Source organism: Phasianus colchicus, chromosome 1 (assembly GCF_987193195.1).
Source record: "Phasianus colchicus chromosome 1, bPhaCol1.hap1.1, whole genome shotgun sequence".
Classification (NCBI taxonomy): Eukaryota; Metazoa; Chordata; class Aves; order Galliformes; family Phasianidae; genus Phasianus; species Phasianus colchicus.
Genome location: NC_143436.1, coordinates 10,726,904 through 10,754,443, shown reverse-complemented (window position 1 = coordinate 10,754,443; position 27,540 = coordinate 10,726,904). Strand labels below are relative to the sequence as shown.

Genomic DNA, 27,540 nt, shown 5'->3' with positions numbered 1-27,540 from the left:
TGGCATCCCAAAAGGCTTTTGCAAAAGTAGGGTAAGTATGTAATGAGTCAATGAGGCAATAAAATTAAAGGAGGTGGACTATGAAAGAAAGCTTCTTTGGTGTCAGAAGGTCAGTGAATGGAATCACAGTATAAGAGATTTCCCAAGAAAAGTTTTTTCAATATTTTAGTGAGAAAAGTATGTGGTGCCATTGAGGCATTTGGAAGAAAAAGAAGTTAAGATTTAACTTTAAATATCACGTCCAACAAATTTAGGTGATCAGAGGTGACTACAGAGATTCTTTTCAATTATGAAGATGAATACTGAATACCTGAATTTGAACAAACAGCTGTAGAAAGAGGATTAAAATGGGAAGAGGGAAATCAAGAGTGTTGTAGAATTAATTCCAGTAGTACATTCTACTAGATACCTCTGCTTATTTAAACTTTTGCAAAAGAGGAGCCTTATATTCTGAGCTGATTATTCTAATATTCTCCCTGCAATTCATTTAAATACCAGAATTCCAGCAAACTCAGCACAGGTTTAGAATAATATACCAATGACAGAGTTAATCAGAAGGAATTCTAGATGTCTAACTCAAACTCTTCTTAAGCATGTCTGAGCATGGATAAATGCCTTTTGGAAGGTGCCTTCCTTTTCTTCTATGGCAAGTGTGAGGTGAGATGATAGATTTGATTCAAAAAACTGTTTTTTAGTCATTGAAACTGAGCTAAAATAATCCAAATACACATCTATCATTTAGCATAAGATCAATGAGATAAAACCAAAATGATTATCAAAATAAATCTATTTTAATTGAACTTCAACAATATGTGCAGGCTGGATATGAAAGGGAGAACTATGCAGCCTCATTTCTCAAGAAGAACCCTCTTTAGACACCTTTGCTCCCTTTCATCGTCACCATAAATCATTGCCTGAGCCTAAATATACGTTCACAGCCTTCTTTTCACAATTTTAGTGTCTTACATAAGGAGAAATATCATATTCTGCAGAATCAATTCCATAAAAGATGGCTTGCCACGGCATGTCAGAAATGTTGGTGACTTGCCCTAGCTTTCCAATGGGAAAAAATTCATACAGGGAAGAGAAGTGTTTAATGGCATGCATACCGAAAAACCTGAACCTGGATTAGTACAATGTATTTTAAGCCTATTCTATTAAAGTATTACTGAGGAGAAAATGTGCTAATGAGAGAAGAAATTTGCAAATTGTCATTAAAAATGTTTATTTGACTTCAGTAAAAAATTTTGCGCAATACTACAAAATGATAAGTTAAAGTGAGTGGAAGCTCTTTGTCCATGTCAGTGGTGGTTTTTACCTATATAAAAAATAGGGAAGATTTTGCTAGAGTTTGCTTAGATTCTCATTTAAATGATGACATGCTTTAAACTATTTCCCTCCTCTTCTGACAAATGCAATTTTTAAAATCATTTTTAATCTTGAGATGCAAGTTTTTAAGAGTCTGCCAATACAGTCTGAAATGACAAAAACCCTTCTGAAATGAACTTCACTTTCTCTGCCCAAGCTTACACTTTCTCTGAATATACATAGAAAGATGTGAATATCACAACAGATTTATTTATTCATTCTTTTTGCCTCCTTGACTTCATGAAATTAAATGTTCTAGCATGAACAAATAGAAAACCCATCAAATAGGTTAAAGTTTATTTGGCTTATACTACAATATGATGAAAATATAATGGAAATCATTAGAGCACTTCAAGACAAGTGAAATAACTAAAGTTACACATGGACTCTCATGGATGTTAGCAAGGGACAATAGAATACATGCTCAAAAATTACAGTAAAGAGCATCAGATAATTCTAAATATAAATCAGAATATTAGGTTGCACAAAAATCCAAAGAGAAAAACTTAGAAGTAGTTGTTTTATACTTATTACATTTGTGAATCAAGAGAGAAAATAACCCTTTGAACAAAATATTTCCTTGGCAGATTGCAAACAACCACCAACCTAAATTCAGATATACAGAGTGCTTGAAAAATATGGTAAGAATAACATATTTCCTTCTTAAGATCAAAAGCTAAAAATGGAACATCTGATACTAAAGTACTTGAAAATTGTATTTCTGTAAAGTAATAATTCTGCTGGGAAACATCACCTGATCACCTGGGGAACAGTGTGTGATGAAGATTGAGTTTATTTCTACAATTTCTGACACATTTCTAGGTTAGGCAGAAGAAAAAAAACCTATTATATTGCATTTAAATGTAAACAGAAAACAATGTTCTGCTATAGAATCACATAGAAACTTCCCCATGTCCCTTGTCAGGTAGCTAGTTAGGAGGTAATTTTTCAATTGCTTTTAGTATCTTAGAGATATTGCCTGATAAAATAGTAAAAAAAAGAAAAAAATCTTGGAGGTAAATGGATAAAATCAGATGCAAGTTTTCAAAGAATTTAGACCATAAGAAATATACCCAGAAAAATAACTTTTAGTTCTTCTAGAAACACTAAATTAGATTTTAAAAGTGGAAATCAATATGGAAAAAATACAGTTTCGGACTTAGAAGTTAATATAACAGAATATTTTGACGTTTTCTCTCTCTCATAAAGTCTGCATTAAGAGGAATTTTACACAGTGAATAGGTATTGGTGTATGAACCACGTATGTCATTTTCAATCCAGTGGCCCATTGCACATTTATTGCACAGAGAATAAGCACAGAATCTTCACTTTTAATGCAGTGGAACAGGCTGTTTTATTTCACAGCTTGCCCAAGTCATTTATAGCTCACAAAAAAAAAAAAAAAATTACTTAACACATGGTGGCATATGTAACTCCATAAAGCTTTTTTTGAGAAGGAGGTGGAAGATGGCATTTGTATACACAAATATATCCATACACATACTCTGGCTAACGCAATATGTTAGCACTCTTTTGTGCTATAAACACAAAATAAGCACATTATCATAGTAAGAGAAGATGAATATTTTTGTAAGAACCTGCCTATTCTTTCTCCACATCATGATTTCCAGATTCCCCCTCAGATTTATCCTGCAGTTCTTGGTCTCTTCAGTGAAATATACTTAAAGTCTTGCTCATACCTCCCTGGAGCTGCTCACTGGTGTGCACCGTCATGTGCACTGCACAGCCTGGGTACCAGAGCAGATGCTTCTACACTGACTGTTCGTGTGGAAGACAGGTAATGCTATTACATTAATAGATTTTCTGTTGTGTGCTTACATTACCTGGAACAGTGGTTGCAGCCCACTGTAGAGATGCTATTTTTCTATCATTAAATACGAATGATTTGTGAAGTAATTGATGCTAATAAAACTTCTAAGCATAAGAATCTGAAAAATTGCATATCCAGTATGATAGTAAGAGCTGTGATAATTCTAGCAAAGCTTACTATAGCAAACAAGGTAAATCTTTCTTCCAGGACTACCAGAATATTTTGTAACTGGATGTACAGAACATAGGAAATTTTAGCACAAAAAAATTAATACTTGTAATTACAACTGGGATTCAACTATTTTCAGAATCTGCCCAGTGGAGCAGTGAGGGATGATCCTTTCTATTAATAAGAACAAAAATGGAATCATCCCTGTCTAAGCTGGAAAAATGTATTAATCAAGATTTTACTCAGAAAGGAAGGATAGAAATTGTATGCAGTGTACTACAGTCACTGGAGGATTGGTGCCTGGAAGCAGTGTTTGCAGTAATGGGGAGATGATTCCTAAAGTTGTTACCAGTTTTGAGAAATATCAGTTTACTTTTCAGCCCTTCTTGAGATTAATCTGTTAATTGTATATAAATCCTTTCAAAGTTTGTAACTTTCCATCTGAAATCTTTATGGTCTAAAGTACCTGCTTTTCATTGAAATACATAGTTTGTATTTTGTCTCTGATTCAGTACTGAGAAGTTATTCTTGCAATGTTGATTCCCTCAAGCTGGTTATAATAGACATATACTAAAGATGGCATTTCATTGCACCATTGAACTGATGTATGTGTTTAGACTCCACAGAGATGCATTTTAATATAAAGAACATCATCTGAAAACCTAGAACAGATTAGTATAGGGACAATACAGCACTAAAATAAATGCACTTATAGACCTTTGTGATGAACACTACCATGATGGGGAAAAAAAAGAGAGTAAAAATTTGCCCTTGTTTATAATGTTCATAAAGTGGGAAGAAACCTGTTAAATAAATAGAATTATATGTCATGTAAAAACCAGTAACAAAGCTCAAGATAATTTGATAATTTCATGTTCCAAGTGGACTAAATGGTTCTATAAAAAAGCTCTTAATCTTTCATGGAGTAAAAATTTTAAAAAGTGTTTCTGAGTCTCTGACTCAGAATGACTCCATTCATGAGGAATAAGGAAAATGCTGACAGCTCTCGTATGAAGACAATGAAAACTGAAAATTATGGATTTCAAAAAGACAGAAAAAACTAATTTATCCTAATAGGAGAATGTGGTAGTTTGACGTCCAAGTTACAAGTGGAAACATTTTTTTATAGCGCAACACTAAATTTTTTTTTCCATACAATGACCAGAAACTTTCATAACCACATCTTATGTGATGAGATCCCATCTTTGGTGACACACAACAGAAGTCAATCCCTTGTTCTGAGAAATGGGAGAGTTTGTCCAGGGAAAAGGTTCTTGAGAATGTGATCAATCATGTAAATTTGACAGCAATTCAGTGTTCTCAGAAAAATTAAATCAGAAAACACACATATTTATATTTAAATATGTTTATCTGGCTTAGATACTCTCCATAAACTTTACGAGTTCTCTGAACCAAATATCATCCATTTGCATATATAAAAAACACTTTCTAACTTTTTCTCATTAAAAATCATATTCTGCTTCTGAGCATTGTGTATTCAGTAATAATTGTATAATTAACTGAACCCTTTCAGTAATGAATACAAAGGAGTATCTTACAGAAAGCTGATGCTGCTACAGCTACTGCAGATTTTATTTTCTATCAGCTGTTTTAAAACAGGAATTACTTTTTTCTTCTGTTTCCTGACACAGTCGCGAGACTGCTTTGTGAGTAAATGATTCAGAGTCTTTCAACTGCATCAATTGCATCAATTGAATCAATTGCATCCTATCATCATGAGTTTATAAAGAATCTCCAAGTTTTAATACTGTTCTTCTGATTTCTGAAATCTCAATTGTAATCTGACATCACAAATTGATGCTGTACTTTAAGGAATTGAAAGGCAAGCCTGTCCATTCCAGGGCAGTTGGACTAGATGATCTCTGATGCCCCTTCTAATATAAGCCTTTCTATGATTTCCCCTTGGATATAGAAACAATTTATTGTGCATCAGTTTGCTAATAAATAACATTTAACTTACAACCTGATGACTGTTCTTATGTATGTTAATGTCAGAAGTCTCATGTGATATATTGCTGTTTTTCAGAAGGCTTTTTCTAGTGATGCTGAGTGTGACATCTATCATAGTAACCATGACCTGGCACTAGTTCAGAATTTCATTCTTTATGAACAGTACCCTAAGGGAATCATAGAATCACAGAATGGCATAGGTTGCCCCACCCAGGTCAGGCTCCCAGGGCCCTATCCAGCCTGGCCTTGAACACATCCAGGGATAAGGCATCCACAGCCTCTCTGGACAACCTGTTCCAGTGCCTCAACACCATCTGAGTAAAGAATTTCCTCCTAACATCTAACCTAAATCTCCCCTCTTTTTATTTAAAGACATTACCCCTTGTCCTATCACTAACAGACTATGTAAAAAAAGTCTCTCTCCTCCGGCTTATAAGCTCACCTCAAGTACTGGAAGCCTTCTCTTCTCCATCTAAACAAGCCCAGCTCCCACATCCTTTCTTCATAAGAGAGATGCTCCAGCCTTTTGAGCACCTTCGTGGAGCCCAGGCCTTGACACAGTACTCCAGATGGGGTCTTCCATGGGCCTCACCTCCTTTGCCCTGCTGGCCACCCCTCTTTTCTATGAAACCATCATTTCTTATATAATACAAGTCTCTAAATTTTTCTGATGTGACAACATCATAAGAATTACTAAAAGTACATTTTGGTGCTGTAAAAAATCTAAGAAATAAATTCTTAGTATTTGTGTTGAATATTAAATCAATGAGGACAGAAAAATCCATAGCATTCAAAGACTCATCAGTAGTACTCTTTAATTTTTGACATTATTTACTGACTCAAACAGTTGTTCAGTGAGTTCAAAATGAAAGTAACTAGTCACTGAGACAAAAGCATAACAATAGAAGTAGAAATATTGTTTAAGTATATTAATTCTGCGTTATAAGTATAGAATAGCTGAATAACAGTAACAATAATGGCACTAAGCATCATTTCAGCTTATGTCTTTAGAAGCCTCCGTGCCAACCTTTTCAGTAGGAATTACTGTGATTAAATCTGAACTTGAAACACTATAATAAACCTGATTTTAAGAGCACAGTGAAAAATTATGGCTCCTCTTTGTTCCTTTCCAAATAATTTATATTACTCAAAAAGTCTGTTTTTGTTGTTGTTTTGTTTTGTTTTGTTTTTTATTTCTTAATCAAATAAAATTAATATGTCAGTTTCAGCACAACTTCTGATGTGATTTAAAAGAATCAGTTAGGATATTATTGCTGATATTTCTCCAAAGAACACCTCCACAAGTAATAATGCAAAAGAAATGGATGAAAATTATCACAGAAATATTACACACAGCTTCAAATCTAGATCAGTTTACAACAGATTCATCTAAAACAGAGTTTGTCTGTCTTTTTAGGAGGGATGCAAAAAATTAGTATTCATTTCAATACCTTTCTCAGCTTCCTTAGCGAGTTCCTGATTTCATGTGTTGCTGTCTGCAAAATCTTAAATTTTTAGCCTTCTGCAGGAAATCTCCAACTCTTTAATCTACACTTCTGATTGAGAATGTATTTGCAATCTGTCACCCATTCACGATTTAGCAGAGGCATTATTTTTCATCACTTCCCTGCTGCTACTGTAACAGCAATACATAAAAGTAGTTTATTTTACAAGATGCTTTCAGGATGAAATTACTTTGGCCACCTTCGTATTTCTATTGTTGGCCTTCACAGGACCTTGGACTGGCTTCAGTGCTATGGAAACTCATTTATAAGTAAGGGTAAACAAAGGACATTAAGGCTTGATCACACTTTCAATTTGCCTATGAATTTCTATAGCAACATACAAATTAAATATATTCCAGATCTGGCAAGAAAATCTGTTTTCCAGAGATGCAAGTGACTTAAATCTTCCAGTTAATCTGACTATTGTGATACATCAAATTGAGTTTTTATTTTTTTCAGAATTTCTGGGTAAATATACAAATTATCTACACAATATGAATTACTTATGCATCTCTTTTTTGACAGATATCAATCTCTGTTTAATTCAAGAGCAGTAAGTTGTGCAAAATGACATAAAAGACAGTTTTCTACCTCAATATTTAACTATTTTTACAAACCAGCATGGATATCGACAGCTAACGAGAAATAAAAAAATAAAAAAAAAAAAAAAAAAAAAAAGGAAAAATAAAAAATGAACTTTCCTTGTATAAATTAGCTAATGCATGTTTTTTAAACTTTCAAACTGATATTTACCTGGTAAGCATGTAAATCAGTACCTAAGCTGAATTTATCATGTAAAATTGTCTTTTGTTTTTCCCCCAAAGAGCAATATCAAGCTGCCTATTTGATTCAGAAGATAATACACCTTCATATTAAAACTCTACTAATTTTCATGAGTTTATTGGCTGTAGTGGTAGCCCTAATTATTTCTGCAAAATGATTATCATAGCTAAAGATAGGACTACCAGGCTGCAGAACTTTAAGATCATTTCCGTCCTTGAATTTGTTTTAGTGAAATGCTGCAATTTTCTCCCATTATGACTATATACACCAGAAATTTCTCCCTGCATGTAGTTTCACAAACAAAGCACTGGGAATCCATTGCTAAACTGCAAGGTCTATAACTGCAGTTATATTCCTCACAGCATGGAATCCACAAATTTTCTGTATTGGTTGCTCCTCCATAAAGGACAAAGCTTTCCTTCACCAGTTTTATTTTTGCTTCCTTATATTCTTTGGCTACAGGAAGAAATGTAGCCAACTAGATCCATGACTTGGAAGCTAGGACATCATACAGAGCTGGGAAACTGAAAAATTCCTCCTAAAATGGCTTGCAAGGCATCTAATTATTCTGTGCAAGGCAAGTAAATCAAGTTATGAAAACAAGTTACGAAATATAGTTCAGGCTAAACAAAACATACAGCCCTCTACATAAAACAGAAATAAACTCAAGGTATTCATAATCCTTTCAGTTAATAGTTGTAATACTCATGTTTTTCCATGAAAATAATCAAAACTGTCTGTCTCAGGTCCTTTGTGATACATACTCTCAACTGCTTGCACAAATTGTTTCCTGTAAAAATTTGATTAGTTTCTCTTAGTAATAATAATATCAGCAGTTACTAATAAAGCACAAAATTTTAACAAGGATAGTATTGTAATTTTCAGTTTTCAAGTGACTAAGACTGAGACAACATAATACCCAAACAAGCAGCATAAGTAGCCATGTAGCCCTTTTTATTTTTTCATTCTGATCATGTGGGACAGGATATAGAATTCTTAGTATACATATGTCTTAGAATGGTCTGTACTGAATATTTACATTCATCATTTGCACAAAATTATAAGCAGGTCTTCTAATCAGAAGGGCCAGGCAACTACAGCTACAGATAGCAATTGTAACTAACTATATGCTGTTAATTGCAACAAAATATATACTGGTAGTCCTAATTACTTTTCTAACCTATCTCAAAGAAGCACAAAGACACAACATAATAGCAGCTTTCAAGCTCCATGCTGAATTTCATTCCTTTATCCATGTGACACATAAGCTATAGCAAAGTACCACATTTTTCAATAAAAATATTCAATGCATAAAGCAAGTCTGCTGCTAGTTCAGCAGTGTGCTTTCTCATTTTGGAAGCTCTTTGATATGTTTTGAAAAGAGGGATTTGTAATGGCAGAATTAAATACTCTACTGTTAAAGACAAAATCTGGAGCCATTAAAAGGAGCTAGTCACTGAGTCTCCCTTTCTGCTTTACCCATAAAACATCATCCTACTTCTCAAACAAAGAACAATGGAGGAAATTTAGTCATTTCATTTTCTATTATTTAATAAAGAGACTTTTTAAAAAAGTCTGTCATTAGATACACCAAGTCTTCCTGCACATAGGGTAGGGAAAGAAAAACATATGCTAAGAAAAGAATATGCTACCTGTTTGCAACTTCAGCAGAGAACTGTAAGTACTGCATAGTTACCTGGACAAATTTGGCTAACAGTTATTATAAAAAACGCTATAGAGTGTTTAATTAAAAGCTTCTGCAGATCATTTCTTTAAACTCTTCCTGGTGATATCTCATCTCAAAGAAAATAATACTCCCTTCGGCACCAGTCTAACTGCAGAGAACATCTTTGCCTGTAACTAATCACTGATTCTTATTCATCTTAAAACAGAATAAATTGGGATCAGTGCAGGAAAAAAACTCTATTCACAGTCCTGCTTATTTATTTTCACAGTTTCCCTACCATTAACTCCTTTAGTCACAAATGTTTGTACAGTTGCCTAGTGAACTAGTTAGCAAAATGTATCCTACTAACTGTATCACTCCCAGTGTCCCACAGAGTATTGATTCGGATTACTCACATAAACCAACTCAGGACACGTTTTGCATCACCATGAAGTATGAAATGAGGTTGAGGGAACAACACTGCTGGCATATGACAGTGTGTTTTATGAAACAAGTATAGACTCATAAAATAACTGAGAGAGGAAATGGCTAGAGTAACAGTAATTCACCTGGAAGGGTCCTAAAATGATTGTCAAGTCCAACTACATGACATTTTCATGCCTAAACATAAGCCACAGTATATTGTATGCCTCTTGAACACTGACAGGCTTGGGACAACAACAGTCTCTCCAAGAACCCTGTTCCAGTGTTTGACCACCTTTGTGAGAAAGAAATTTTTCCTAATAACCAGTCTGAACACCCTCTGGCATGCATTCTATCCTTGGTCATTAAGGAGAAGAGACCAGCACCTCACTACCTGCTTCCCCTGCCCAGGAAGTTGTAGAGAGCAATGAGGTCACCTCTTTGTCTTTTCCAGACTAGACAACCCAAGCATCCTCAGCATCTCCTCACAGGGTCTTCCAGCCCTGTTACCAGCTTTCTTGTCCTTCTCTGGATGTATTCAAGCACCTTAACATCCTTTTTATATTGTGGAGCTTAGAATTACATGCAATGCTCAAGATGGGGCTGCACCAATGCTAAATATAGAGGCAGAATAATTGAAGCCTCCTATCCAACCTCTCATTTACAATAGGGTTAACTTCCAGATTACATCGGCTTGCTCAGATCTTATCTGTTGAGTTGTGAAAATTTCCAAGAGAGGCCTCACACCATCACTAAGCAGCCCTACTCAGTGTTTTAACTAAACTCATGCTGATTTATTTCCCATTTTGTTTACTGTTCAATTTTCCCTTCAGATCATGAGTGTTAATTTTTTTTTATTTTTTTATTTTTTTCTGCAGAGCTCTGAGTCTGCTTCCATCTTCTCTGCAACCTTCCATCAGGTGTTTAGCAATAACTCATTTCCTGATTTTTAAATAAACCCTTAGCCTCTCTTCAGTGACACTTGCTCTGGCCATTAAACACCATACTGACATTCTGTCGGAAGCTTCTCAATACACCCTGAGGCCCAAACTGGACACATTTGTCTGATGTGGTCTTGCAAGTATATGAAGACAACAATCCGTTTCTACAGCATGGTAATATAAAAATCATTTGGCACTTTTCAGTGGTGACCAGGTTTGCTCCTATCTTTCTTGACCTTTTTTTTTTTTTTTTTTTCCTAAAATCAACAAGGAAATGCAGGGATCTTGATCATGTAAACAAGAGATGTCACTGGCACAGGCTATGAGCTCATATGCCAGTGGGAGCAGGTCAAAGTTCAAGGATACTTGGACAGATTGTTACCATTACCTAGAAAAGTCTAAGCAGTGAAATTTAGGATTTTCTTTTACTCTTCACTCTTGCTTTCATTTATGGACATTCAGGTTCTTTGCGGGCTGCTCACTCCTCAAGCATTTAAGCAGGCCTATAGTACGTGTAATTTTATAAAATTTGACTGGTTCCTGCACTCTCTTCCCATTTTTGTCTCACTTCCTCTGACAGCTCCCAGAGTTCTTTCTCTTCCACCTTAGGAACTGTTGAATCCAAATCTATGGGAGTTGTCCTTGTATTCTGTCAATTAAGTTAGCTAAGTGGATGTTTGAGACAGGAATTTGTTTGAACTGTTTAGGATATTTCCATGTTTGTACCAAATCATAATTCTAAAATTATTTGAAAAACTGTGGTACGCATTCGAGATAGAGTTTATAAACTGCTTATATAGACCATTGCCCAGTTGTGACAACTACATCTTGGAGCTTGGATAAAAGGATAAGCTTACTAACTGTGACTTTGCTAACTAACTAACTAACTAACTGTGAAATTGCATTTAAATTTGATTGATCTGTTTTTTTTCCCTTCATATGAGGTTTTCCTTAGGTCAGGAGGGAGGCTGTTACCTGCTAGTGTGTTTTAAGGATGAGCTTCCTTTAGCAAATATAAGGCACCAACTCTTCCGAGAGACAAAACCAATTAAGAGGCAATCAGTATCTCCAGGTACACTGTGAATCATGAGAGTAATTTTCCTTCTTTCTAATGAGCTTTGTGTCAATCACTGAATCCATGGAACTATTCTGCAGCTGTCTATACCATCTCAATGGTGTCTATTTTTATTCCTCCCCATGAGATTTGAAGTTTGAGGAGAAGTTTAGTGTAGGGCTTCCCTCAGGAAGAAGCAAAAATGAAGCACATTTTATCACTAAATTGATCACTAATGCTGGCAGAATTCTTGTTTTCTTTTGGGGGAATAAATAAATAAATAAATAAATAAATAAATCTAACATATTTGCAACATAGAATTTGGAGAACTAAAAGTATTAGTTATATAAATGCAATGGAAACAGAATTAGTATTTTTAACATTTTCTTAAGATGTGCAAAATTGTTTCTTAATTTGGACTTGTGATCTGCTTTGACTTTCATATTTAAGGAAATAAAACCTGATCTTTGTTATCATGTAACATCTGTTATTTTAAGATGGTTATTTTGAATATATCTGAGAGCTGACCCCAAATTTCTCCTACATACAGTTTTTCTCTTCCTAATTTGAGCCTTTTCTAATAAAAAGCAAATTGAAACTATCTTGTGCTTCTTGTTAGTTTAAGATAATTATGGAACTTAACACTTCAGATTATAATTACACTTGCTGTTGAGAACAGCAGCCATCTCAGAACAGCAGATCAAATCAAATTAGCATTTTTTTTTCAAATAAAGTTAAATATGCTTAAAATTTACTTCTTGATGCATACAGAATAACATTTTATGGTAAATGTTATTTAATGTCTGTTGGAGATAGACCCTGCTGATAAGATTCATTTGTCTGAATGTTGATGTATGTATGTGAGCCAGATGTCAAGGCTCCCTTTAAACCACAAGGAAAGCAAATTCTCTTCTAAAATGTGGTTTGTTTTATTTGCAAATATATCTTTAAAACAGGACAGATGAACTGTACCTTGAAAATGGTTCTTTCTTTCCACTGATTGCAAAAGCTTTGCCTAAGTGGCTGATCATCCCATTAATCCCATGACAAATTTCCTCGTTGCATTATCTAGTGCAGAGGTCCCAGCTGTAGAAAGATACTAGATTAGATGGTTTGATATATCAGAAAAAAGTCTAGGTTTTTAATTAGAGAACTGATATAGAAATTGAATGAGTATGAGGCTGAAATAAAATCTTTATAATTCAGAGAAATTCCTAGACTACTTAAAGGGTCAGACCAGAAATGTTCTTATCCTATTTTTCAGATTCAAAAGAAGTTGCCAATGAAATCAGTAATATTTAAATTACTGTAAGAAGACTAGTAAAGCAATAGAAAACATGAAAAGTCAATTGCAAAGCTGAGTGAAGTTAATGAAATCCATTGCTTTTCTAAGTGAGATTTAGTTTGATACACAGGGCTCACCTCACTGAAGATTTTTTCTATTCATTGCAATCTCAGCGGTGTTTATTTTTCAGGTTATGAAAGCTCATGAAACAAAAGTGATATTTCAAATAATGAAGACTCCTGCAGAAGGAGATGAAACAACTGATCTATAACTGGGTGGTTTTTTTAAACATACAGGATGAATACTAGATCATACTATGCATATGTACATGTGCACATTTATGTATATATATATGTATGTGAATGCAATTCATTCATTTATATACGTGCGTGCCTGTGTATGTATACTGGCATTCATACATATGCATTTGTATGAATATGTTTAGATTTGTATAGACATATGCATATAGATCATTGAAATTGACCTAATCCTAGGAATCTGTATGTATGAAATCTACCTTGACTCAGCACAGTGTTAGCTTGTTGAATTAATCCATACTGAATCTTCAGACACAAGTTTATATGATCATTGCTACTTGCATTGATTTCAAACTACTGACTTCACTTCTGCTCCTGACATGCATTATTAAACAAATTTTCCACTTCAAACTGTTCATAAACCTTACCTTCCATTTCAGTCTATCCACTTTTTACAAAACCCACTGATATTAGTACTGAAACCAACCAGAGGGGCGAAATATGGGGTATGGATATTTTTCTAAGGCAAGGTGGGTGATTTGAATCCCAAGAAGACTGTGTAGCAAAGGATTCCTTCCTTCTATATAAGGAAAATTCTGAAACACTGTAGAGCTTATTTAAAGTAAATGCAGAACAGTGAATAAGTACAGTGAAAAACCTGTGGAGTTAAAAATAATGGGTGGAATAGGAAAAAAGCAATGCTGTGCTAAATAATAGAGTAAAAGCTGTGGAGTCTGAGCTCAGGGTTGCTCAGAGGACAGGCTTCCCACATTCAGAGATCATTTCAATTCTCAGCCAGATAACATGAATTGATCCTAATTCTTCAGCACTTCAATAATCTTCAGTGTTATCTGCAGTACTTGAAAGTTTCTCATCATGTGATCCTTCTTATGCCTATTTGAATCTAATAAGATTTCAATGACTTTTATGGTTAAATTCTGAACTGAACTGTTACATGATTTAAATCTAGCCCGCTATATCTATTTGATTGTGTATATCACCCTGTATATGTTATGATTTCATGTACATCTCCCATACTTTGCATTGCTGTGATGTTTGCTATATAAAGCAATGAAGCACATGCATACATCAGTATAGCAAACTAGGATGAGAACAAACTACAGGGGAAAATTAAATAGAAAGAATTATGAAAATGTTGTTAGACTTCCTTCTATGTGGGAGGATTTATTTATCTTCTTCTCAAAAAGATTTGAGAGATTCTTTGTCAGATTTTCCACCAGTGCAATGTGATAGAAGGAAGTGAAATGTTCATCACTGTTCACCTTTATCATGTTTTTATTGCAGTGTGGCAGCTGACACATTTATCTCCTTTATTTCATGAGACCCCTTTATATAGGCATGAAGAGGATTTCTCAGAATACAGATCACAGGATGACAGAGGTATGTATGTTTTCATATGTGTGTATACATTTTATATCTGTAGAATTATTACTACATTTTATATCTGTAGAATTATTACTAATAGAAAATTGGGTTCTCAAGTGATTTAAGTTACAAAGTCCTTAGGTATATACTTTGGTGTTTCCCTAATTATCTGTTATCTTACATTAGCATATGAACTGGTGCAACAGGAAAAGATCAGTGGTCCAAAGTAGTAAGTGTTGTGACACCTACATCTATATTGCATATGGTTGGAAGCTTTTCCTTGAAACTGGATTGTCTCTTGTCCCTGATACAAATTTCCATTTTTTCATGTGGTCCAGTTCTGTCCAAAAGTCTCACCATTGGTTATGATTATGACATACTCAGGGACAGGAGCACCTAATATGCTTGCCTGGAGCAGATTTTCCAGTTAAGTTTCTCTCAGATAATCTTATTTGGATGTACCAAAACTATTCTGAAAAGAAAATCAACTCAATGTCAGACAAGGTAAAATTGAAGAATTTATTTCAAAGCTGTGTCACTGCTCTGAATCAAAACAATTATGCAGATGAAGCCTGCATGAACATAACAACGTCAGAAAAACTATTTTCAGAAGTAAAGTAAAGTGGGGAAGTTCCTGCTTTTAGGTCATGGTCAGCGCTGTATTTCAGAGTGGGACTATGCTCAGTTTTCTTGGTGGGGGGGCTTTGCAGTGATCCCTGATATTTTTTTCACTTTTGCTTGGATATTTTTCAGGCTGTGTTTTCACCATGTCTTTTAAGTAAACTCTGAAGGCTTTTAGCATGCCTACAGACAGGTTAAATTCAATGCAAAATAGACTGGAAAGTTAAGGATTTTGACCAACAAAGAAGTTAACAGTAGTTTTTATAAGACTGCACAAGTTTGATTGTCTACCAATGATTGAGACATACTGAATTGATACTGAACATAGGCTCAAGTGAAACGGAAATGAAGAATCTGTGACAGACTTACATTTATCTACAGGTGGATATCTACAGAGCTTCTATGAAGAGTACAGGAGATATACAATACCTCTAAGAAAATATCCAGAAGGACAGCATATTCATTCTCTCCTTCAAATCTCATTTTGGATAGAGTCCAATAACACTTATGTAATGCATGCTGCAGCTATATGATATTGCAAATGAGTTGAATGCCATTTCAAAATGAATTTTGAAATGGCAAAAAATAATAGTTAAGAAGTATGGAAGGCCAGATGGTCACAGTGTACATTACATATACCTGCCAGATATGAGCATTTTCTTTGGATACTAACTCCACTGTCCTACCAAAATGTTGCACAAAATTTTGAGTTAAACGTTTAAAGTAACTTAGTATCATCAGAAATGTATTTACACAAGACTCTCCAATCAGTATTCTTGAGGCAGTTTAGAGTATATTGCAACCTTTATTTTGTACTGGGAGACTACATTATAGAAGTCAGGTTATTCACTCAGATGTCTCACTGAGAAGCCAAAGAAGAACGATGTCATTTCTATGTACCCCTACTTAAGTTCTTATTATTTATTTAAATTAAAAATCTAAACTTCATCAAATTTTATAATGTTTTGGAAAAAAAAAAAAACATATGATATGAAAATTTATTAGCATGGACCTTTATTATAAATACTGGTATTATTCAAGTGAGAATAATTATGCAGTTAACTTCAAAAAATGCCTTCAAAAAAGGTCTGACCACTTTTTACTTACTTTATAATCATATTTTCCCTAATAAGAATTTTCTTCTCGTAATTATAGCAAGAGCCAGGGAATAATTATTGATTTTGTTGTATGCTTTAAATGTGCTCCATGTTCCAGTTGATCCCAGAAAGGGGAAAGAAAGGAGATATGTATTTGGGTTTCTCATTCTATCACATTTGGCAAGCCAAGACTCTTCAAGTCTCATTATATTTTTATAATTTTGTGAATACAGAGTAGACCCTTACTCAGTGGAACAACACCTAAATGAGGTGTTAATAAGGACTGATGAGGAAAGGCTCATACACTCTGTTTCCCAAACTCTATCTCCAATTTGATGTGAAAGCTCTCTGTGTGCAAAAATGTTCAAAAACATTGGAAATACCAGGTTTCATGTACAAAAGTAAAATGGGTTTAAAAACTACTAGTAACCTATATAGTTTCTTAATTGTAATAATACGCAGTATAACTATCCAGCAAGTTAGAAAATTTTTCTTCGTGGGAGCATTTGAAAGTAAAGTGTATGAAATAAATTACTAAGTCTGGATATTGTGTAGGCTTTACTTTTTCAAACATGGGAAATTGTGTGAAAAGTACCTTTATATAAAGACAGTTTCTTTGCATATTGTCATAAACAGATACAAAATCCCACAGCCTTATGACCACTGTACATATAAAGAGTTAAAGCGTATGTGTCATTCAAGTGTGAAAGCTTCCCTTCTACCTGTCATGAAAAAATGAACCCTTAAAATGGTCATGTTAGTCAGAAGGTGAAGATTTTGAATAATTGCATTCAGATCACTGAAAATCCAGTACCTTTCAGGAACATAGAAGACTATTGTTGCTATAAAGCTAAACACTCACTCAGACACAACCAAGGAGAATAAATGCTATAGATACTAGATGAGCAGCAGGAGGAAACAGAAAGAATCCATAGCAGTATGACTCAGTAGGCATTGATGGAAGTTACATATGGGTCTTTTTCTAGTAAATCACACAAACTGATTATTGTAGCCAATATGTTACCAGAAAATACGTAAAATTGTAGGCACTATGGCCGTGTAAAACATGAAATACTATGGCAGATGTACAAACTGGGTGTTTAACTCAGGAGATCTGCAGAAATTTTCAGTTTTTTCAAGGCACTGAAATTCAGTCATGCTACGTTATTATCATATTCCAATCAGTGAGATTGCAAAGCCAAAGAGGCAGTCAAAATATAAAGAAAACTTAAAAAATAAAAAAATGATATTTCATTCTGTTATATAATAAATAAATTATATATATATATAATAATGAAATGATATTTCATTAAATTGTATAAATGGGCAGGATGCTCAAAACTTTCTGAAACAGCAACTTTACTAGAGCACAAAGTACTTTAGCCCCTGAATCCTAGTAAACAAACAGGAAAGTGCAACCTACTCTGGAAACAGCACATCACTTTCTACCATGACATTTATCTTCTGTTTGTTTCATTCTCTCCCACTCATAGGCATAGTGGTACCAGAAGAAATAATGCACAGAAGGAAAGACTACTCTATAACATCCTAAAGGAGTTTCAAATGCCTACACAGGACAAACTGTTCAGAGTTCTTTAGCAGAAATATGAACCTGGAGATTTTCCAGAACAGCAAAATCATTATTCACTTGTTTTTAAAAGGGATAATGTTTCCTTGAAACTATAAGTCTCTAAGCCTACTGTCATGAGATTAAATAATGAATCATTATGGTAAGCATATGTATCTATATATGAAATAGAGACAGAGCATAATGTTGTAATTATAACTATGACACCATATTCTTTACCATGAGAATCAGAATAATCTAGTAAGTTTTATCACAGAAAAGATTCATACTAATTCTAACACACTGATTTTCAAAACTTCTGTCTTGAAGCAAAATTTGCAGTCTAATAATTCTAAGCTGTCTAAATACTAAATTAAATAACAACTAAATACTAATTTTAGCCTGCCTTGTGATTGCACCTGAAAATGCTCTAGCCATCTGTACTACAAGATAACTGTTGCCTAAAAAAGGATTTATATTACTAAAACAGATGGGGGAAAAATTCTATTTTTTAATACCAACATTATAATACAATTTATGTGTTTGTTATAAAATAACTAATGAAAGAAATAAAGAATGAATAATCTTCTAAATCATATACATGAAATGCAATTCCATCTATTTTTAAATATTACATATATTAAGCAGTTACAAAGAATTGTTAATTATAGGAGTAGGTTATGATATATATATATAAATATATATTTTACCTATTTAGGTAGATTCAATAAAAGTGGTGCTCTGTTAGAGAACTGTCCACTAGAAGCAATTGTATCATCTACAAGAACTCTTACAAACATCTATTTATAAGGAGTGCTTGCTAAAATATGCTGTGTTTGTGAGAGGAATTTTGGAATTTGCTCTGTATCTTAGAGCATTAATTTCAACAAGCAAGACAGGCCTAGAAAAAGATAGAAAAACTAAAAGAACAAAGAAAACATCAAGGACTGTTAAGTTCTACAGCAGTCTGCCAAATTAAAGTCTCAGTCACAGCTAAGATTTTTTGTGCAGGTTAGTAGAAGTCTTTTAGAAACAACATTATGTTTTGAAGCAATGGGATAATTTCTTGAGATTCCCTCAACCTCAATCCTTATTTGCTTTTTGGTGCTTGAAGTTACCTTTATTAACTGATATTTGTAGTAAAATGTGTCTGTAGCTATTCGGTCAAGTTTGCTCTGTTTTGTTTAGCTTTGTTTTCAGAAATAATATCATATACCTGTATCAAAGTTTTGATGGCATTGCTAGCAGTATTATTCTTAAGTGTGAACCCTCTTACCCTCTTTCCCCACTACCTCTCAAAGGAATCACCAGAAAAGCCTCTTGAAAGTCCCATGGAGCAGTGCTTTAGTGAAGATGCATTTAAGAGCTGTACCAAGAAAAGCGGCTATTAACATTAGGCAAGAAAATTATCTTTCAAAATAATTATTGACTCACTATTTCAGAAGGTTGTGTTTTAGTGTTGAGTTGAAATCCATTTGCTTTCAGCTTTTTCTGTTTTTCCTTTAGCTTGTTTGTTTTAATATTTGATTATTTTCTACAGAATTCATGGGACTTTTTAAATGAAAGCTTTTAAAAAAATCAGGCACAGTAAATTTTCTTGACAAATGATTTAATGGCTAGTACCCATCCAGTCCCAGTTCATAAATGAGTGGCTTAGGCGGCCTGGCTAGCCACTAGTTAATCACAGTAGGGCTCCCTGGATTATTAACTTCTTTTTTAATGACACTTTATAGCAACAATTTGGCAACAGGATTGTTTATCATTGTATAAAGTAATGTTGTTAGTCACATGAGTACAAGGATGTACTTGCTTCGTTTTCCTGTGTGCTTTTATCTCTGGCTACCGTTTTTATTCTTACTTAAATTCTTCCTGCTTCTTTTCAGGGAAATCAGTTGGGTTATCCTGGCAAGTACCTCAGGAAGACAGCACTAATTGCTCCAATTGTTACTGGAGAGCCAGATGGGCAAAGTAGACTACTGGGCCAATCAGTAATTTCTGAAAAAAAATGTTTCCCAGAATTTAGGAAGCTAATCATTCTTAGGTTTATAATACTGTTGTTTTTCATCTTGAATCAATTCTTCAAATTAGTGTCATTTTTAGGTATAAATAATATGGTTATTCCAAGTCTGAGAAAGCATGTATAAAATGTTACAGATAGCTTAAAACAGAAAAAGAAATAATAAAAAAAAAGATTACTGACAACTTATTCCATCTTCATTCACTGCTTAAAGATCCTGTATGACAGAAAGAATATCTTTTCACTTTTTAAGTAAAGGCACTGCAGTATGAGGAAATTGACACTTGACAGGCTAGCTGCAAGTGCGTTCATTACTTATTTTCTATTCACTTGTGTCCCTGTTTTTCACTCCATATTGAAACAGTTATTCACATGAGAAATCACCATCACTGCTATTTTCTGCTTTAAGTTTTGGTGGCACTGATCAATCTTAAACTGTCAAGAATACTAGAGAGTAGACCTTTGCTAGAAGCTTATGGTCAAAAGAACGGCTGTGATTCTATATTAATGACAGTATAAATAATGTCAGATTAAACTCTATCCTTTTTATTTATAGACAGTTGATGAATTTGGCAGTAAGTTATTCTTTCATTTAGCTCTCTTTCTGGGAAAGGGTCACATTTTACTACCTCTATTTGGAATCAAAAATATTTTATTTTATAAACAATTGAAGAATCACAGAATTTTTTGAGTTGGAAGGGACCTTTAAAGGGTATCTAGTCCAACTACCCTGCAATGAACATTGTCCTCTGCAGTTAGATCAGGTTGCTCAGAGCTTCATCCAGGCTGACTTTGAATGTGACTAGAGATGGGGCATCCACCATCTCTCTGGGCATCCTATTCTAGTGCATCACCACCTTTAAAAAATTTTTATTCTTATATCCAGCCTAAATCTTCCCTGTTTTAATTTGAAACCATTTCTCCATGTCCTATTACCATCAACTCTCCTAAAGAGTCTGTCCCCTTCTTTCTTGTAGTCCTCCTTTAGATACTGAAAGGCTGCTCTCGGGTCTTCACAGCCTTTTCTTCTCCAGGCTGAACAGCCCCAGCTCTCTCAGCCTGTCCTTGTGGGGGAAGTGTTCCATCTCTTGGATCATTTTTGTGGCCCTCCTCTGGATGTGATCCAACAGATCTATGTCTCTCCTGCACCGAGGACTCCCCATCTGGATGCAGTATCCCAGTGAGGTCTCACCAGCACAGAGTAGAGGGGCACGATTAATTGCCTTGTCTACAATTACCTTGACTACATGTAAGTCAGCATGGTAAAATATGTCTATAAGCTCAGAGTTTATTATTGCTATTATGTCTTAGAAAAGAGATGATCAAGTTTTTATTTCTCTTTAAGAAAGATGGAGAGTGTTCGGCAATTTCTTTTGATATATACTACTGGATGTGGCTCAAAAACAAACAGTTCTCAGTCTACACTGTTACACTCAGATTGGCTTATTTTCTCTTTAAATCTATGGCTCAGTATCCATTACAATCAAGTCAAAATCATGTACATATTGATTACAAGCCTCTATTGATTCGAGAAAAATATTTTAAAATCCAGCATATTTTTCTGGTTCTCTTGTGTTTTAGTACATATTATAACTGATGGTTTGACACTACTGAGATATTTCAGTTATTGGGAAGGCAGGAAAAAAACAAAGATCATATCATATATGTGCAGGAACACAATAGATGGTGCAATTTTTAGTTTTGAGATAGTAGGCTAAGATGTCCATGAAAAGAATTGGATAGAGCCTAAATTCTCTGTTGTTATGAAAGAAACTGTTTCTATCTTGGTTATTTAGTGCTAATAATTTACCATTAGCATATTGTGAATTAATGATGTGATAGAAGATAGGAATAAGTTCAGTTTAACTGAATTTAAGAAAAGTAAATGCACTGTATGATTTGTGGGTTAATTGGAGACTACTCAGAATGCATCTGTCTATTCATTTGCTTCATAAACCTTAACATAAATGGATGTTGAAAATATAATAACACTTTAAATTTGCTGGTTAACAACAGTTTTCAGACTCTTAATACCTGGTATTATAGATGCAAAATTCTGATGTAGCTCCAGTGAATGAAGCACAATAGAAAGGTATGAAAAACGAAAAGAAAGGGGATCTTTCCTGCCACAAAGATTGTATCTGTTCAGGACAAAAACTGGGTAAGGAATGTGGGACATGAGGGCTGCTGAATAGTCAAAAGTACAGAAGAAACCACTGCCAAAGAATAAATGCGTTTCCCCTAAAAAAGAAAAATAACCATGCCTGAATGTGCAGTTGTACCCAGACAATCATTTGCACAGGAAAGGAGCATTTTCAGTTCCTGTGTTGAACTTCCCAATAATCACTTTCATGTCTCTGATCAATAGTAGCAATACAAGCTCTGTCTAATCTGCCGTCTTTACTCATTTTGCAGGTTGCGTCTCTTCCCCATAGCTAACACAGTGGAAGAAGTAAGTTATTATAATCTTTCTATGTAGTGACTAAGGAAAATTAACAAATGTGATTTATTAATTAGAAAAAAAATTGTGAGAAACTAGCAAAGAATATCCTTTATACCAAAGGACCTGAATATGTAATACGTGGTGTATTTAGACTCATCATATGGTCGATGAAGAGTTTTAAATATCTGAAGAGGCAAATTATGGCATGTAAACTAGATTCTAATCCACCTTGTAGCACTGGCATGAAGTGGTGTTTCACAATTCCCCATAAAAAAATGAGGATGGAGTCCCAAACTGTAGAGTCAAAGAGCTTTTTTACGATTTTATTTTTTGCATTTTCATTCCTAAATTACAGTGCTTCTCCATTAAATATCAAAGAATTTATCTCAAACATGTAAAACAAGTGACTGGATGTTTTATCATCTGGTTTCACAGAATCACAGAATCGTAGGGGTTGGAAGGGACCTCCAGAGATCATCGAGTCCAACCCCCCCTGCCAAAGCAGGATCCCTACACCAGGTCGCACAGGTAGGCATCCAGGCGGGTCTTGAATATCTCCAGAGAAGGAGACTCCACCACCTCCCTGGGCAGCCTGTTCCAGTGCTCCGTCACCCTCACCGTAAAGAAGTTCTTGCGCACATTGGTGCGGAACTTCCTATGCTCCAGCTTCTGGCCATTTCCCCTTGTCCTGTCTCCGCACACTGTTGAAAACAGTCTGGCCTCGCCACTTTGCCCCCCACACCTTAGATATTTATAGACCTGGATCAGGTCCCCTCTCAGTCTTCTCTTCTCAAGGCTAAACAGACCCAGCTCACTTAGCCTTTCCTCATAGGGGAGATGCTCCAGGCCCTTCACCATCTTTGTGGCTCTCCGCTGGACTCTTTCCAAGAGATCCCTGTCTTTTTTGTACTGAGGAGCCCAGAACTGGACACAGTACTCCAGATGAGGCCTTACCAGGGCAGAGTAGAGGGGGAGGATCACCTCCCTTGACCTGCTGGCCACACTCTTTTTAATGCACCCCAGAATGCCATTGGCCTTTTTGGCCACAAGTGCACACTGCTGGCTCATGGCCAACCTGTCGTCCACCAGGACACCCAGGTCCCTCTCCGCAGAGCTCTATACACATCTGTGGTTTCCTCTATACACATCTGTGGGGCAAGTATCTATAAATGTAATGCTTCCCTTTGTTTCTTTCTTCTTTCCTTTCGTTCTTTCTTTCTTGTGAGGGACAGATAGCTAAATACTTATTTTCCTGTCACTCACTTTATATGATCTAAAATGGGTTTATATTTCTCAATACTTACCTTCTAACAGATACAAAGATGTAAATCAGACTGGATTATGAAAGAATGAAAGTTACATAATTTCTATATTTAATATGATCTCCATCTTACACTACTTCCTAGTCTCAATGTTTTCATTCAAAGCCACTATTACTTGTACAAATGCAATAAAAGCCACCTTAATGTTAATCCATCAAGAAATCTGATATTAATTATAGCCTATATCATGAATCTTACTATATTCTGATTCGCAGTCCTATTTTTTTCAGTGAAACGATACAAATAAGTGTAAGAAATATTTCTCATCTTCACTGAAATATATTTTCAGACTACGAAACTAAAACATCAAAGTAGAGATTTGTAAATGGCAAGAATTTAAAAACCACAGTGACTTTATTGTGATTAGCCCTTAATAAATTACTATATTTTTCTTTTTTTCCCCTTATTTATATACTTCTGTTTGAAGTTCTGTTCTGGAATTATGACCTTTTTCTCTTTGAATATACTCAGAAGGACTGATACTACAGTTCTGGTATTGCAAACATTGGAATTAAAAATAATAATAAAATAGAATGCTAAATTTTTAAAGTGTAGAGACACACAAATTGATTTAATCAACTTCTAAAAACCTTATTCTCTTCTCAGTTATACCACAGTGAGTCCTTTCACTCAGCCAGAACTACTTTAGCCTAACTAAACAGTAAGTAAAGGAAAAATGAATTTATACATTTCTGAGCCTTAATTCCTTTTAAGAATGTGGCAATAGTTGAGCCTGTGCTGTCAGTTTATTTCATGGTATTGCATGTTGAGAACATGAAAATCATGACACATGCCTTGGTTTAGTCAAGGGCTAATTCACGTATTACTCCTGTATTCCAGACAGGTACAATGCATTCCTGTTCATCAGGACAAATCCAAATCTATAACAGAATGATGTCCTGCCCGTTTTAAGGTTTGATTTGTATTTCAAGCTTTTTTTTTTTTTTCCACAAGAAATAAAGGTTAGACTGTGTCAATTCATGAAATTGTTAAGATTATTGAATCCTTGTATCTTAGTTTATTATCCAGACTGATGAACCACACAGCTGAAAAATTTAGGAAAATAAAAAGTTCTGTTTTTAGGTTAGACTACTCTGACTGTGTGAAATAAAAAGCATGGAATCATAATTTTTTTCTGTTAAAGCATGATGTTATCACCAAACTATTTTCCATCTGTAACTAGAGAAAATACATAGCATGCAAAAAAAAAAAAAAAAAGAAAAAAAAGAAAAAGAAAAAGAAAAAGAAAAAAAAAAAAGAAAAGAAAAACACTGTGACTGTTCATGTATGGTTAGGTAAACCATGAGTGCTTATCACTAACATATTATCTTCCAGAACTTCAGTAAATAAATATTTATTGTTAGAAACATTTATTGTTTTCAAACATTACAAATCTATTCCTTATACTTGAATCTGGAAATATATTTACAAAATCTTTACTAGAATATTCTGGAATTTTCTGACCAAGCTGACACTCAAAAAACCAGTGGAAATGCCAGAAAGTGAGCCTTTAGTCTATGGCAGAATTGCATAGAGAAGTGCTTAGAATTCAGTACATGTACTGGATGTAAATTTAAAGAAAAAGTGAAAAACTGCACTCTGTTGGAAGGCATAGGTGAAGAGTCACTCTGTTATAAGAAATTTGCTATTTTGTGCCTGGAAGTCTGTAAGCAAGGCCAAGCAACGAATATAACAAGCTTTGCAAGTATTTGTTGATTCCAACTATGGAATGAGTGAAGGCTTACTGATGTTTCTTATAACACATTTTGTATTTTCTAAAAGAACATTCATTTCATATGGACCTCTGAAATGCCAAAAGTTTATCTTAAATGTACACAGCATATTCTAAATGAGAAGTTTCAAAGTTTACTTATACCTAACTATGTCAGTTAAAATGCTATTTGTATCTATAGAACTCTTTCCTACTAGAAATAATTGCAGCTGAAATTATCTTGTAGATAAACAGTTCTGAAATCCAAGAAAATAATTTTCCCTACATATTTCTTAATTTGAACTATAGTTGGTAGGTGGAAAATACCGTGTATGATCTGTTGGCTGAGTAGATACTTAAGGTTCATAAACCAATCATGATCTAACACTGAATCAATATATTAATCATGTGTTTTTAATTGTTACTTTCAATCCTTACAGGGAAAACAACTATTATTTTGTCTGTAATGTCTGTAATATTCCAGAGATTTCATAAGCAAACTTTAAACAAAAGATATTGCACTTTCTGAAATGAATAAAGAAATTGGTTTGCATAACTCAGTGAAGATCACAATATGCATCATAAGATTTACTGAAATTTAAGATTAACTTTTTTATCTGCTCAGGGCAGAATGTCAAGTATAAGATAGCATGCAACAATGCATATCATAAAAATAACTACCACAGTGTCAAAGAACAAAACTCTGAATTATTTTATATTCTTAACTAGTATGAAAATACAGAAAATGACAAGATGATATGTTTAGAGAAACAAAGATTATCATAGCAATACTCACAGTTATTTATATTGACCATTTGGTTGTTTCAGCAAAGTAAGTAGTACTGTTTACTGGTATTTGCTTATTTGGTACATTTTCATATCACAAAAACCATTCCCAACAAAACATTAACACATTTCTCAGGTCAGTAAACAATTACAAAAAGCAGCTTTATTTTTTCCCTGATTATTCCACTAGCGTACATTCTAATGTTGCACTCTATGAGCTGAACATGAACCCTGTTGCCACAGTATTGATCCAGTTGCCTAAAAACCAGTTTTCCTTGCCATTTGAGAGTCCTACCTTGCCTTTCTTCCTGCTACCTGTCTAAAACATCTTGGTTGTGTAAGTTCCCTGACATATTTCTAAGCCTGTGTGAATGGCTTGCATGACTAAAATATTTCAAATATCAGTAGATATGCATGTTTAAGGAATTACATTCATTCAACACAATATTAAAGAGAATAATCTATATGCTACTTTTCACAGAAGTCATCCAGTAAGAGTATTTCAAAATATAAAAATAGTACTAGAGTTATAAGTTTTTAACTATAATGCTAAATTCTTATCCACAATGAGAAAATAAATCAGTTGTCATTGCCATGAGAGCCACTGTGGGAATAAATATTTACTTCTAGTTAATTGTAGAGCTCATCTGGTCCATAACATAGATTCTGTATGCTACAGAAAAGATATCATCTGACCTTTAAGACTTTAAGTTTTTTATTAACTTTTGTTCATTTATGAAAATAATGCCACAATATTTCTATTGTATTGAAATTCTTTTGGTTAATATAGAATTCATCTAAATTCTGAATGACATCCCCAAAATAAAATTGTATTTACATGCTGAAGCAGAAATGCTTTCCAACCTTTGGCTTGTTTCATCATTTGAAATTGATCTGTCCCCACTTTGTCAACTGGAAGTCAAATACCAAAAACCCGGCTGCCCACCACCTTCCCTCAATGGGGAGAAACAATGCTTAGTGAGGACCACTCTTGTTTTTCTTATTATAGATTTTTGACTGAAGTAACTGAATTAGAGTCTTTATTTTAAGGGGAACCAGGCTGCATCATAAGCAAAAACTGGGGAATAGAAGTTCTTGAGCTATTTGCATACTTTAAAGATGAGCAGACGTATGCCCGTGGGGAAAAAAACTTTGAGAGACTGAATGTTAAATACTCATCTTTTAGAAACTTTGAAAAGAGCTGGGAATTTATATCTTCTTTTGGAATGATACAAATATTATATTAAAACATTTTGTGTTTGTATTTGCTGAAGTTTATGATCAAAAACATGAACTAAGGGGCAATTCATGCTGAACAAAATATTGAAAAACTGTTTC

The 27,540-nt window shown here is 34.3% G+C and overlaps 1 protein-coding gene and 1 long non-coding RNA gene across 6 annotated transcripts in view; one reads left to right on the top strand and one right to left on the bottom strand.

The window, feature by feature from the left end:
• Nucleotides 1-27,540, bottom strand: part of PCLO (piccolo presynaptic cytomatrix protein) — a 331,372-nt gene that overhangs the window by 12,664 nt on the left and 291,168 nt on the right. The gene's annotated exons all lie outside the window — the stretch shown is intronic.
• LOC149919392 (uncharacterized) overlaps nt 3,006-27,540 on the top strand; it is a 41,328-nt gene continuing 16,793 nt past the window's right edge. Inside the window, exons 1-6 of one of the 3 annotated variants that reach the window (XR_016464125.1) lie at nt 3,006-3,166; nt 14,558-14,653; nt 17,850-19,911; nt 20,975-21,189; nt 22,356-22,392; nt 24,546-24,618. This is a non-coding gene — a long non-coding RNA (uncharacterized LOC149919392). Of the gene's footprint in view, nt 3,167-14,557; nt 14,654-17,849; nt 19,912-20,974; nt 21,190-22,355; nt 22,393-24,311; nt 24,367-24,545; nt 24,619-27,540 lie in introns of those variants that run through there. The other 2 variants (XR_016464127.1, XR_016464126.1) reach the window with 2 other exon arrangements.